Source organism: Branchiostoma floridae, chromosome 6 (genome assembly GCF_000003815.2).
Source record: "Branchiostoma floridae strain S238N-H82 chromosome 6, Bfl_VNyyK, whole genome shotgun sequence".
In the NCBI taxonomy this organism is placed as follows: Eukaryota; Metazoa; Chordata; class Leptocardii; order Amphioxiformes; family Branchiostomatidae; genus Branchiostoma; species Branchiostoma floridae.
In genome coordinates, this window is record NC_049984.1 from 8444973 (window position 1) to 8458675 (window position 13703).

Consider the following 13703-nt stretch of genomic DNA (forward strand, 5'->3'; position numbering starts at 1 on the left):
CCTTATGTACAGCATCAAATTGATCAACTCATTTCTTTACATCGACGTACACAAATAACCATACTAGAAGACCCCGTAGGATTATTTGGTACTAAAGATCTACATCAACATTTTCTGCTTTTCCATGTGATAGACCAATGAGGTTCATTTTCTTGGACAAAGAGATTACAGAGGCAGGGATTAGACTTTGCAGACTTATAATATCCAAGGAGAATGCTAATCCCATGTGGGAATTTCAGTCTCTAGCTGTGACCTCTCCTTTTGTATGCCTGTTTACGACCTATGCAAATCAGATGAAAGTATGTGCTGATTGACTGTCATGGGACACAACCCTCATTTGCACTTCACTGTCACTTAACTGCTGCATGAGGCCTAAACTCTATGAAACATGTATCAAGTATGATTTTATATGTTTCCGAGACCTGGAGCAAAGATAATTCAAATGACAGACGGTTTTAATAAACCTTGGTGTGTACAGGATTCATGTGACATGTAGGGTGGAACTCGGGATGTTTCCAACAGACATAACATCCTGGTAACCTTGCTGGCAAACATGCACTGTTAGATAATTCACCTTCAGAATATTCCAGGGTTTTTGTCCATCACCCATGGCAGTTTCTGTTAATTGGGGAACTGACAGTCACTTTCCCGAAGCTCCATCTGCAATGTACGTGAAACAAAAATAAAGTTTTAAAAACTTTGCAGGACTGGAAATAGTTACATTGCACAAAGGTATTGTAAAATTACACATTTACAGTATTCTGTACATTGTAACACATCAATGATTACAGTACAGTTCCACTGAACTCTCTAATTTTCGGACAGGTCTGACTGAAAAGCAATATATATCCTGAGGATAGATATGGTGATCTACGTCTGTAGCACCCTTGCTGATTTGCTAGTACATGAAGTTGGTTTCTGACTATTTTTATCCAAGCAGGGGTTGGCCTGTGGGGGTAACTTATGTTGGTTGGAATTTTTACTGGCTCACTCCCGGGCTTGCTCATACATAACATCCTGGGCTACATAAAAATCGTAAACAGTACACAGTACTTGTGACCCTGTGGCTTCTTCCATGATCAAGTACAGTATATACGCACAATTTAAAGTCACGGTCTTGGGCTATCAAAGTTAATATAAACTTAATTCAAGGAGGTTACTAGTCAAATATACCCGCATTGGATAATTCAGCTGTAAATGCATTTTTTTGCATCAGCTATTTGACATGGCTGATACAGAATGTATAGTTGAAATTTGAACACAAGGTTGGTCTCCCAAAAAATTTGAGGATAGCATTGTATTGATTTATATAGCTTTGTTACAATTAGTAGGGTTACTGTGTCAAACAGATAATGGTACCTTGTTGTCCAGTATAATAAGAATCATGGGGTTTTGAAAACGATGGCCAGTGTTTTGCTAATCAGGGCCAGCTATTGTTCTCACATTTTACTGTGGACTAATGAATTCCATGTGTTATGGGGGTTTGGGTGTATGGGTAATGGGCCCTGGAAACAATCTGGCATCCAGGCTATAGACAGTAAAGACAATATAGAGCAGGGATTGGACTTGGACAGACTTGACAATATCTTAGTACCCATTGCTTGTCTCCTATCTTAGTACCCATTGCTTGTCTCCTATCACTCCTGTCACATTGCACGAAGGCAAGTCTATGAGCTCTTTAAATGACATTATTGTCAGTAATACGTCCAAGAGTTTTGTCAGTAACAATAATAAAGTAATATGTCTTGATCAGCCTAGGATTCTTAGTCAGCAATTTTTAGGAGTCGCCCGATCATCACTGTGGACCCGAATCTTTCACATACCTGTATTGGATCAGGACAGGAACATAAGACTGTAGACCACAGTGGGTAGCTGTCTGAAGACTGAACAGGAAGTCAGAAAATAACTGTGTCTTCCATCCCAGCATCTGCTTGGAGACATGGGAGAGGCCAGCTGTATGTCTGATCTGAAAATGGCATAAGATGTTCAAATAACTCATTTAGATTCAGAATAAATACCAAATTGTGTGAACATGGAATATATTATATCTTTGGAATATATTTCAAATCAATACATTTGAGTGGTAATATTGCAGAGATTCTTACTGTGTCTATTGTGAGGAGTAAGACACTGATGACTAATGGACAGATTTATGCTAATTTACATGTTGTTGACACCATTTCGTTTTCAGAAATGGTCTGCAAACAAGCAGCTGTTTCTTACACTTTGTCATACGGCTTGCAAAAACTCATTCCAATGGATAGAACTGATTCAAAACTGGCTCCAAACATCTCTATAACTTCTGTTTAGTAAGGCCTTCTTGCATCAACATTTTAATATCATCCTCCACTATTCGTTTTATTCATGGATTCAAATTCAAATTTTTCTTTTTGGCTCTGCAAACTTCTGTTCAAAAGATGTGGCTGAAATTCGTCACTTACCGCATCTGGTGGCGTTTAGCACTCAGAGCAGCGAGGGGCGTCCATATGGGGTTCTGTCAGCCTGCCACATGCTGTTACCACGCCTGGTGTTAATTTCCAACTGTGAAGTCTCAAAGGCAGTTTACGACCTATGCAAATCAGGTAAAAAAATGTGCTGGGGCAGGCAACAAATAACGACTCTCACTCACACTTCACTATCCACATAAAGGACATTCTGCAACAAGCCTAAACATTTGTGAACTGCTCAAATAAAGAAATATTGAAAGTGGAGTTAGTGTTAGGAACAAATTATTCCGTTCACAACCCTTCCACAAGTCTACTCTACTCTACTCTACATAACCTCAATTTATTCTACTGCTAACGTTATTTCTCTACTCTATAACGGCCACATTTCCTGGCGCCATGTCGTTAGACTCGGAAAAATCATAAACCATCCCCTGTACATAGTTTAACTTCAAATAATCATAGTATGACCTCATTTGCGCTCATCGTCCACATACACATCACCAAATTCTATATTTTCTATAACGTTAACAGTATGACCGGGGAATTTTTTGCTAACAGTTACTTATTTTGACGACTTCTTCTGGTTGACTGGTTCTATTAAACTTACTAAAAGTTATGGCGAGCAAAGGTTACTTACCGTAAGATGGTATCTGTGACTTGATTCGTAACATATTAACGAAGCTCGGCCGATTGGAAATCCTTGAAGAACTTTATCTATCGCGACACCTAAGCTAAGCTTTCTGTGATACCGGTATACCGAGGTTGGATAGAGCAGCCCTGGTGAGCAACAGAAAGGTCATAGGTCATACTCGGAATGACAGCTTCGAAAATTCCAATCTTTAGTGTGGCAAGATAAACACCTTATGAGTTAGCGTTTTCATAGCATTGAGAATGATTTGTTATGTTATCATATACTTCATCGTTATGGATTTTCTTTTAAAAAAAGGTAACGTTACCCATATACCCTTTCACCCAAGCCTCAGGCTTTGCGCATGCGCTCTGGTTAGACTGACTTTTCCTCGCCATTTCTGGAGCTCGGAGTCAGGAGTCACAATTCCTTTATTCTTCTGCTGTTGTTCCCATATAGGACAAATTTTGCATCAATTACCCTACTTCTTCAGTTAGCAATGGCGGTCCCCGTGTCCCTCCTTAAGTTGGAGCGCCTCACCCGTCCGGACACTCATGTAGCTGACCTAATAGACTGGTTGCAGGATTGTCGCTTGTTGGCGTCGGGTATTCTATGCCAGAATTGTCCTGGTCGCGTGGAAATGGAGTATCGGGAACGCGCCGACGTTGAAGACCAACGTACGTGGAGATGCCCTGTGTGTGGTACGTCAAAATCCATCAGGACAGGAAGTCTGTTCGCGGAATTCCCCAAAATTCATCTTCGCCTGTGGATGAGATTTCTGTACAAGTGGATGGAGGACAAGCTTGCAAAAGACATAAAGACCGAATTGGAGATAATTGGGAACGTGAGCAAAACCACATTACTCGCCATGTGTAGCCTGATGCGCGACCTGTGTGGACGGTATCTTGTTGATAATCCTGTGGCGCCTTTTGGAGGCGAAAATGCCTTGTTACAGATGGACGAAAGTTGTTTTAGAAAAAAACCAAAGTATAACAGAGGGCTTAGACCACTTAAACCCGTATGGGTGTTTGGAATTGTGAGAACTGATGTCCAACCAGCTGTGGGGTATATGCAGGTCGTTGAACGGCGCAATGAAGCTACACTGCTGCCCATCATACAGCGATGTCTCCTGCCTGGGTCAACAATTCATTCAGATGAATGGGCGGCCTACAGAAACGTAGGGCAACTACCAAATGTGGCATCACATCAGACAGTCAACCACTCGTTACATTTCGTTGACCCGACAACCGGTGTACACACACAGCATATAGAAGCCTACTGGTCCCGGAAAAAAAGCAAGCTTCGAAGGATGCATGGCTGCTACGGAGAGCAGACCCAGTCTTTTTTGAACGAACTTATGTGGAGAGAACGGTACTGTAGGACAGCTGTTGGAGGTCTGGAAAATCTCCTCCAGTTCATCAGAATGGAATATCCAGTTTATGAAGACTGAGTGTAGTAACATATCCATGCATCCTCCCACCACCACACCTGGTCTTAACACACACCCCACACCCTTCCAAACCCGGTCTTTTTCAAGACCATATGGCAACCTAGTGTGAGTGCCTCCTCGTGGCGGTTGCTGGGAAATGTGCAGAGCTATAGTATATAATATAGCTGTGACGCATAGCTAAATCTCACACAAAGAAAGAAGCACAAAATCACACAGATTGATACACTACAACACCCAACACATGATCACCCAAAACTAGAATAAATGATCAGTTATTTCACACCAAGGCTAATGTCACATTTTCACAAAGGTCAGGCAGTTTTGGGGATCCCCGTGAATGAAAAGTTGCATGTAAAAGACTTGGAAAACACAAAACAATTCAACAGCATGCCTTGTGCATATTTATTGGCACTAAAGATAATTTTGTGTTTCTGCGAACAGCCCAGCCGCATCCTGGATAGGACATAGGCCTTTAAAGCCAGACGGTACAGCATGCAACTGGTTTGTCATGGTATTGTAATTTATGTTTATTAAAAGTGCAGCAGAATATCACAGTATTATGGCATGTTCACATTAACTATGCAAACTGTAATTTGCTTACTTGGACCTGTAAATGTTCCACCTGCCATAAAGTACAAATGTTACATATCATTAAAAGTTCCATTATGGAAAACATTTGAATATAGAAATTTCAGAGCAAGGTCTTTGTGGGCCAAAACTTAATCTCCAAGCAGATCCCACGATAGCATATGATAGTACCAAACTGTCCAAGGAGTGTAGTCAGCCAAGAGGTGTACATTTGCCATGTAGGTAGCCAAACACGCCGGCTTCACTCCTCTGGCAGTTTTGGATATATTATGCTACTGTAGGATCTGCTTGGAGATTAGCCAAAACCAAGACTGACTGATCTTCCCAAAACCTATCCACATAATCCTTGCATAATCCATAACCACACAAACAGGCACACCCTCTTGATGAATGGCATAGCCCACTAGCTTCAACTAAGGGAATAAATGTACTCAGATGGTGATATAAGCTGACCTAGCCAAGGGAAAACAGGCGACAAAACCCAGGAAAGAAGCATATTGGTGGCCTGAGAAGTAAACCAATCAGATGTAGATAGGGAACATTGTGACCTCAAGCTACAGTATCAAGTTCAAACACAAGGAGGCCCAAATTCAAACCTAAGCATAAGGACACGGCATCCAACCATGTACCAGAAGCAACACAATCGCACGTTGCGTTCTGAAGATACAACGCACGTGCCATGCATACACAAAAGGTTTCCTACAGTGTCAAATTCAAACACCAAGAGGCACAAAATCAAATTTGAGGATTAGGTAACCACCATCAACCCATGTACCAAATATCATCTCGATCGCACCTTTCGTTCTGGAGGTACAGCACCGGAACGCCCCATCCACACACAAAAAGCCACATGCCGTGTCAAGTTGAAGCACAAGGAGGACCCGAGCAACAGGCAACAACCACCACCCATGTACAAAAATCGTCACAATCAAGCGATTCGTTCAGGAGATACAGTGCCTGAAACGCCTCCAAAACACAAAAAGGGTAACATGCAATGTCAAGTTCAAACACCAAAGGCTCAAAATCACACCTGACCGTCAGGCCACCGCCCCAACCCATGTACCAAAAATCATCGCAATCGCTCGATCCGTTCTGGAGATACATCGCCGGAAAAGCCCCTTCCAAAAACTCCCACGCTACTGAAAACTATACATGCCTCCAATTCAAGCTATTCTCCATAGGGGACTAAAGCTTTATAGGTATAAATCAAAATCGCTGACCAAAGGTAGGCCCACAGCTTTACTGGGCGGAAATCCGGGGTTCAGTTAAAAGCTGAAACTTCTGTCTTATCCTAATCTCCAAGCTTTCTCCCCTTCGACCCCACCCATCCTTAATCAACGTTTAAAATACTTTCACTATCTTCGCCAAATGTTTATGTTTTCAGCCCGTTTGTGAGTCGGTATGTTTGTGTGTGTGAACAGCATAACTCGAGAAGCCTTGGGTGGATCTTGGTGGGTAGGGATCACGAAAACGAAGCTCAAGTTTGACAATGGCCACCCTAGCGGCTTCCCAAGGTACTGCAACCAAACTTCCATTTTTACTATCTGTTGTTGAATACTTATTAAAGCAATCAATAGCTTATTTGCATAATGAATGAGGAAAGTTTTTATCCACTGTATTCCATGATATTCAAACTTGTCACATATGTAACTGAGAATGTGAGAAATGTCAAAAGATATCAATTATGCAGATGACGACCTCTCATAGTTTGCATAATATCTAGGTTCACTTGAGTCACCTCTGCGTTATCGAATCTCGCAGCGGCACTTTGTATGTACACGTTTCCACCTATTGTATCCTTGTCGTGCAGTTACGTTCTTCTTGTAAACGGACCAATCAGCCTTGCAATCAGAAAGTAATTTAAGATATCTTCCTCACGTCTATATTTACTTAATGCGTATTAGTACCCCACAGTTGTTATGTAATTGTGTCGGAACATTTTAAGATTATTCAAGACCTGTTACTTTACAGTCTGTATGGATCTGCTTCGAAAATATGATAGCCAAGTCAAGTTAATTGCGTAACGAATGTAACAGGTACAATGTATGGCAAGTATTATCAACAACTACAAACTATCTACAACAGTATACAACGGTGTACTAATCTAAGATTACAGAAAATATGGCGGCATAGACATTTCACATTGTTAGAACACTACATAAAAATGTACTTGTATATATATATATTGGCCTTGGTGGACAGATTTGGAGTCTGGACATGATAGAAGTACATTGAATATTTCTCTGCTTGTTTTAGGTAATGTTGTTCTGTTGTTACATATGGTCAATAACTTTTTCCTTTCTTCATTATAATAAGGGCATATCATCAGGAAATGATATTCGTCTTCATTACTGCATTTGCAGATAGAACACATTCTCTTTTCAGTTGGTACCCTTTTCAATTTGCTCCAATGTGATTAATCTTTAGTTTTGTTATGCTATTAGTGAATGATCTGTTTTGAATTGATAAAAGATAATTTTCTAGAGCGAAGATTGTCTTAATTTTCGAATATGTTGCCAGTTTACTTAAGTTTCTTATCATTTGTCTCCAGTTCGGAAGAAATGTGTCCTTTAGGCGTTCCTTGAACATGTTTCCAAAATACTTGGCATCGACATTAGGGTTTAATATTTTGTAATCCATGTGTAATCCATTCATGTTCTTGTATAACAGCAGTGTCGTCTGCTTTTTTAACAATTCTATTATCAGACATATTGTGTAATCTAAGCCAATATTTAATGAGTTGTGTCTGGGTGTCTATATACAGTGGAAACATACCTAGCTCGCCCAATACAGCAGCATTGACAGAACGTCTAGGAACACTAATCAATATCTTACAGTAGTTAAGGCCCCCTTTCCACTTGACGGCGCTCTCACAACGCTCTCACTGCGATGGAAAATTGGCCAGAGCGCCGTGAGAGCGCCGCGACGCCAGAAAAACTGCTCTAGTGGAATCGCTCCGGCGACCCCAGCGCGCTCTCACCGCGACGAAAAACTCAAATGTCAGCATATTTTTATGAGCTAACAAAAGTTTGAAAGATTGTTCAACGAATTTCAGAGATAGAGAACGAATCTCTTGGTGTATAGTGTATTTTCGTACTTTTAAAGTCATCCTTTTACGTCTTACATAACATTCAAAGAATAAAATCAAGGCTGTAAACAAATCCCATTTTGGTCACTGTACAGTCACTCAACCCAAAATATACACGTTTGTCTTGTTCCTTTTTCTTTAAATCTGTCATGTAGCTTGTTCACCATAAATTGTTTTATCATGCCACGCTTTTAGTGTAAATCATCCAACACTGAAACAGTTCGATTTATTGAAAACAGGACTTCAATAGTATAAATGTACAGATGAAGAACAAGAAAACTGATGTCATCATGTTGAAATTTCAAAAAAAAAATGTTGAGAAATGATAAACCTTTTTTTAAACCCTGGTTATTCCTTCTCAGTTTGTTTCATTGTAAATCATCGGTACATATCAAACATTTCTCCGGGTTCTGTCTGTTTCAAATATACTTCTTCTCAAACTGCAGTTGAGAGCGCCGAGAGAGCGCCGAGAGAGCGCCGTCCTAGCTAATTTGGTATCATAAACCATTGTTGAGACCTATTGCGCTCGTTGCGCGCTCTCTTTGCGCTCACGGCGCTCGCTGCGCGCTCTCTTGGCGCTCTCTCTGCGCTCATCGTTGGATCGCCGTCCACGGCGCGCTCACGGCGACTGTTTTGAGCAGGTTCAAAACAGTCGCGGAGGTCATGGCGACCATGGCGCTCCCACCGCGCTCTCTGTGCGCTCCCATGGCGACCTTGGCGATCCCACCGCGCTCTCACCGCGCTCTACCATATTTTAGGTCGCAGAGAGAGCGCCGTGAGAGCGCCGTCCTAGTGGAAAGGGGGTATAAGCAGTACATGTTCTAGATCGGGAATCTCGTCAGAAATATTTGGTTGCTCTAGTGTTGCGTTCTTATTTCTCTGTTTGATATATAATGTTCATTTTATCAGTATACTTCTTAAGGTTTCTCGGTTGGCTAAATTGGCATTTTGACATTACACTGTTTTCTTATTAATAGATTAAGAAAGAATGGAGCAATAAGGAATGTTGATAGATGGGCATTAGAGAATTCTAAATCTGATTTTTTTTGGCCGAATTGATGACGTCATCATTTTTATTACCTCTGATATTATTTTTTTCTATGACAAAATACAGCACTTTGGTACATAACACTGTAATGAAACTTCGTTTTTCGTTGCATAATGATGGAAGCTACAAACGTAGTGTTGCGCAAACTGATATCTACTAATGATCTGTAGTAATTAGAAAATGTTTGTTTTCATCTAATTAAAAAAATTTAATTCTTAATAACTACAGATCTTTAGTAGAAATCCAGGGCAAGAGATATTGAGGGATTATGATTTGATGCCAGCAATGATTTAAGTTTAAAGGATGCTCGCATAGCTTTCACTCTAAGTTGTTTATTGGCACAGTGGAATGATCCTCAATGAAGTTGCCATTCCACTACTCCGAAAGCGCTCTCATATTGGCAAAAATTTTCTCCCATCCAGACCAAAAAAATCGCTCACTCCTACAGCCGGGTTGGTAGGGAAAGTCCCCCGATGTGAGATTGTAAGTGTACATTTTGAAGTGAACAAAACACAAGGAAGCTATTCTTTCGCTACTCCAAAAGCGCCCACGTGTACATCGGCAAAATTTCTCTCTCACCCAGACCAAAAAATCGCTCACTCCTACGGTCGGGTTGGCAGGAAAAGCTTCCCGAAGTGAGAGGACTTTTTGTTCTGTGAGTGAGAGAGGATTTCAGCGATGTGTGTCTGAAAAATATAATGTCTTTCCTTGTTTTGTTTGGTATAAGCGATCATTATTGTATGATGTAATCGTTGCCAACTAAATAAAGTATCAGTGATCATTTTGCGTTTGAAGTAAATAAACCTCAATGAAGTTGTTCTTCTACTTCTCCAAAAGCGCTCTCACATCGACAAATTGCTCTCTCATCAGGACCAAAAAAAATCACTCACACCTACAGCCGGGTTGGCAGGGGAAGCCTCCCAAAGTGAGAGAACTTTTTGTTCTGTGGGTGAGAAAGAAATTCTGCGTTGTGTGTCGGAATAATATCATTGTCGTGGCAGTGTCTATATATATAATATATATAATATAACATAATGCCATTGTTAGAAAGGTTTATCATTGCGAACTGAAGAAAATGACCCTGTTCATTGCCCTTTTGAAGTTGAAAAAGCTCAAGGAAGTTGTTCCTCCGCTAATCCAAAAGCGCTCTCACATCGATGAATTTTCAAGAATTCTCGAAAATCGCTCACTCACACCTACAGCCGGGTTGGCAGGAAAGCCTCCCGAAGTGAGAGAACTTTTTGTTCTGTGGGTGAGAAAGAAATTCTGCGTTGTGCGTTGGAATGATATCATTGTCGTGACAATGTCTATACATATAATATGATATAACATAATAATATAATATAACAGAATGCCATTGTTAGAAAGGTTTATCATTGTGAACTGAAGAAAATGACACTGTTCACTCTCACATTGACAAAATTTCTCTCAATCAGACCCCAAAATCGCTCACTCCTATCCTAAAGCCTGGTTGGCAGGGAAAGCCTCCCGAAGTGAGAGAACTTTTATTTTGTGGGTGAGAATAAATTTTAGTGTTGTGTGTCGGAATAATAGATGTCTGCTAATCAGAATAGTTGTATCAAAGAACAGTTTGTCTTTGGGAAAGAATATTTCAATACGTGTTTGGGAGCTGATTTCTGCGTTTGTTTGAGACAAAAATTGCACATTTGTTGACGCGCCATATTCTCGTGGTGGCTGCACTATGTAAGGAATACAATCAACCTTAAAAACTTTAAAGTCGTCGAACATATACATGATCCGAATAAGGACCTTTTAATCAGTTCTCTTTAGGGACGGATTTTTTCCAATCATCATGGGTGACTGAATTAAAGGCGTGACTGACTTGAAGAAACCTATTGCTGCGTATGTGAAAAAAATTCAGACTCAGTTTTCGAGTGATATTTGTTTTTACAGATGTTATGTGTGACTGCAAAAACTATCCGAAAGCGTATCTAAGAAAGATATCGATTGTGCACGTTTGAGTCGGTAAAGGACAACTTATATGACGTGTGTGTGTGCATGCTATGCCTCCAGAGACATTCCAGCTACGGTATACTTCCAATACGTGTCTCAATTTGGGAAAAAACAAATCATATAAGCCATATAACTAGTCAAAAGTCATTGTCATGCTGACCATTGTATCATTAATGCTGAAATAGAAACGGATTTCAATAACGGCCACGGTATTCACTTAAATAACATGATGCTTTGAAGTGACGTATTTGAATTGGCAAGTCTCTTAACATCGTGAACTAATACGTCAATACAACTATGGCATATATTCTTTTCTCTGCACTAACAGTTCTGTGAGCATTAACATAAGCTCTGAGTGAGAATAAGAGGCGGAAACACCAAAATCAATGTTGTGTCAGGAATGTTATAGCCTCTATATTGAAGAATAAAGTACATGTTGAACCGAGAAACCGTCTGTATATACTTGCATTTATAACATTTGTGAAGAATGATATGGGACGACCGGGGTAAAAAGTCACCTTTTAAAGATCTGTCACTGTGTGCGAACTTTTCCAACTTTGTAGTGGGAGGGAAAAACCACTAACCAGTCAATGTATTCGAACTTTTTCAACTGTTGAGTGAGAGAGAAAAATCTGTCTGTGTGTGAGACCTTTTCAACTCTACTGCATGAGAGAAAAATTGTTCTAAAAATATATGTTTAATTTTGCAACACTTGGCCAAATATGCGTCGCCAAAAAGTCGTTTTAACAACTTCAATATGACTGGTTAGATACTTAATAAATCCAAAGTAATGATCAAACACGTCCAAACGTACACATTCAGAAGATGGAATTTCAGACTTATGCATGGTGCCCAACCAACAAGATAAAAGGTGCTCATTTTTCAAACCACGTACGACAGACAAAAAGGAGAAAAAATACACAGTCTACACCCAATACATTTCATGCAAGTCTCAGGTCTACGAACTCATGTTGGAAATTGCAGCGCTGTCATTTTATGAAAACTCACTGCAATATGATGAAATGCCCCAATATGAGATACGTAATGAAAAGATTTCCCTTATGATGATGAATTACATGTTACATATGCTGTAAATAACATTGAAAGACTTTTACAGAAACAGATAGGACCCAAATGAACGGACACGAACCGTATACCAGATTTGACTCATTTTCCACCATGCATGTGTATTGTGTGGTGATGTTTGTCTATAGGTTAATTCAACAATTTTCAAATTTCCCAAAATGAAAATGTTTGATATTTCATACGTATTTGTATGATGTGGAGTATTTTCATTGTAAAATATTCTAGGAGTACAAAGGAGTTCTAGTAACTCAGCATGTAGAGCAGAGCTTGGTATATACCCAGGTGATGTAGATGTCAATCCGTTTAGTCAAATACTGGCTACGACTCAGACAACTGAACATTTCTTCACATCCGTTAGAAGTAAATGCACTTCTGTCACAACAACATTTACCAGAGAATAGTCGCAGGAAAAATTGGATTCATCATACAGGAAATACTTAACAACAGCGGCTACTCATACATCTGGAATACCGAAATTATAGACAACGGCTATTCCTGTACGTTGTTAAGGAGAAGATTGATTGACATTTGAATTCAAAGTTTCTTTCACAAGAAATCTGTAGACGAAGGAAAGCTTAGATTTTACAAAAACTTAAAAACAGTATACGACATGGAAAACTACTTGTACCATAGCAATTTTGAATTCCGCTCAACAATATGTACGTTAAGAATTAGTTCTCACCGTTAGAAATAGAGAAAGGAAGATATAAAGAGCTACCTGCTCATGAAAGAATTTGTAAGCAGTGCACAACGAATGCAGTCGAAAATAAAAGACATTTCATCTGTGAATGTCCCCGGTTCGATGCTGAAGGAAATACACTGTTTGAAAGAGTGTCCGAAATCACACCGAACTTTTTATTTAAAGAAAACACACAAAAGGCACACCTCCTGCTAAGACCAACGAAATATCTATCATAGACAATGTGGGACATTTCATTTTCAACTGTTTTCAAAGAAGAAGTCAAACCCCGCAATAGCAATGTAGGTTTTAGAATAGTACTCGGCATTCTGTATATACATACAATAAGTTAATATTTGTATGTTAGAATTTAGATTATCACTCCATGTATTTGACTTTGTTCACTTGCAATTAGCGGCCCATGGGCATGAACTTGCAATAAAACGTTTCAATTGTCGGCGGATGGTGTGTCAAACCATTGATGTCTGAATCAAAAATATGGCTTTATTCTTTTGAATGACTGCAAGTTTGGTGTTCTATCGGCGGAGAAGGAAAATGAGAGCTATAGATAAATCAAAAGAGAAATGCCGTCGAATCTAAATCTATTTCTACTTAAGATATTTGATGGGTTTGACCTCTTTTCCGTATGCAGTGGGTGATGAATTGTCCAACATTTTTATATACAAAGGGGTTGGACGATCTAAGCAAGAAGATT

At 39.8% G+C, this 13703-nt stretch overlaps 1 protein-coding gene and 1 long non-coding RNA gene across 2 annotated transcripts in view; one reads left to right on the top strand and one right to left on the bottom strand.

Annotated features, from left to right (window-relative positions):
• The window catches only part of LOC118417593 (carboxylesterase 5A-like), a 45702-nt gene that overhangs the window by 8757 nt on the left and 23242 nt on the right, over positions 1-13703 (top strand). The gene's annotated exons all lie outside the window — the stretch shown is intronic.
• Positions 589-2574, bottom strand: LOC118418559. The gene is made up of 3 exons (XR_004831466.1): positions 2442-2574; positions 1824-1966; positions 589-660 (listed from the first exon to the last, which is right to left on the bottom strand). It is a non-coding gene; the product is annotated as an uncharacterized LOC118418559 (long non-coding RNA).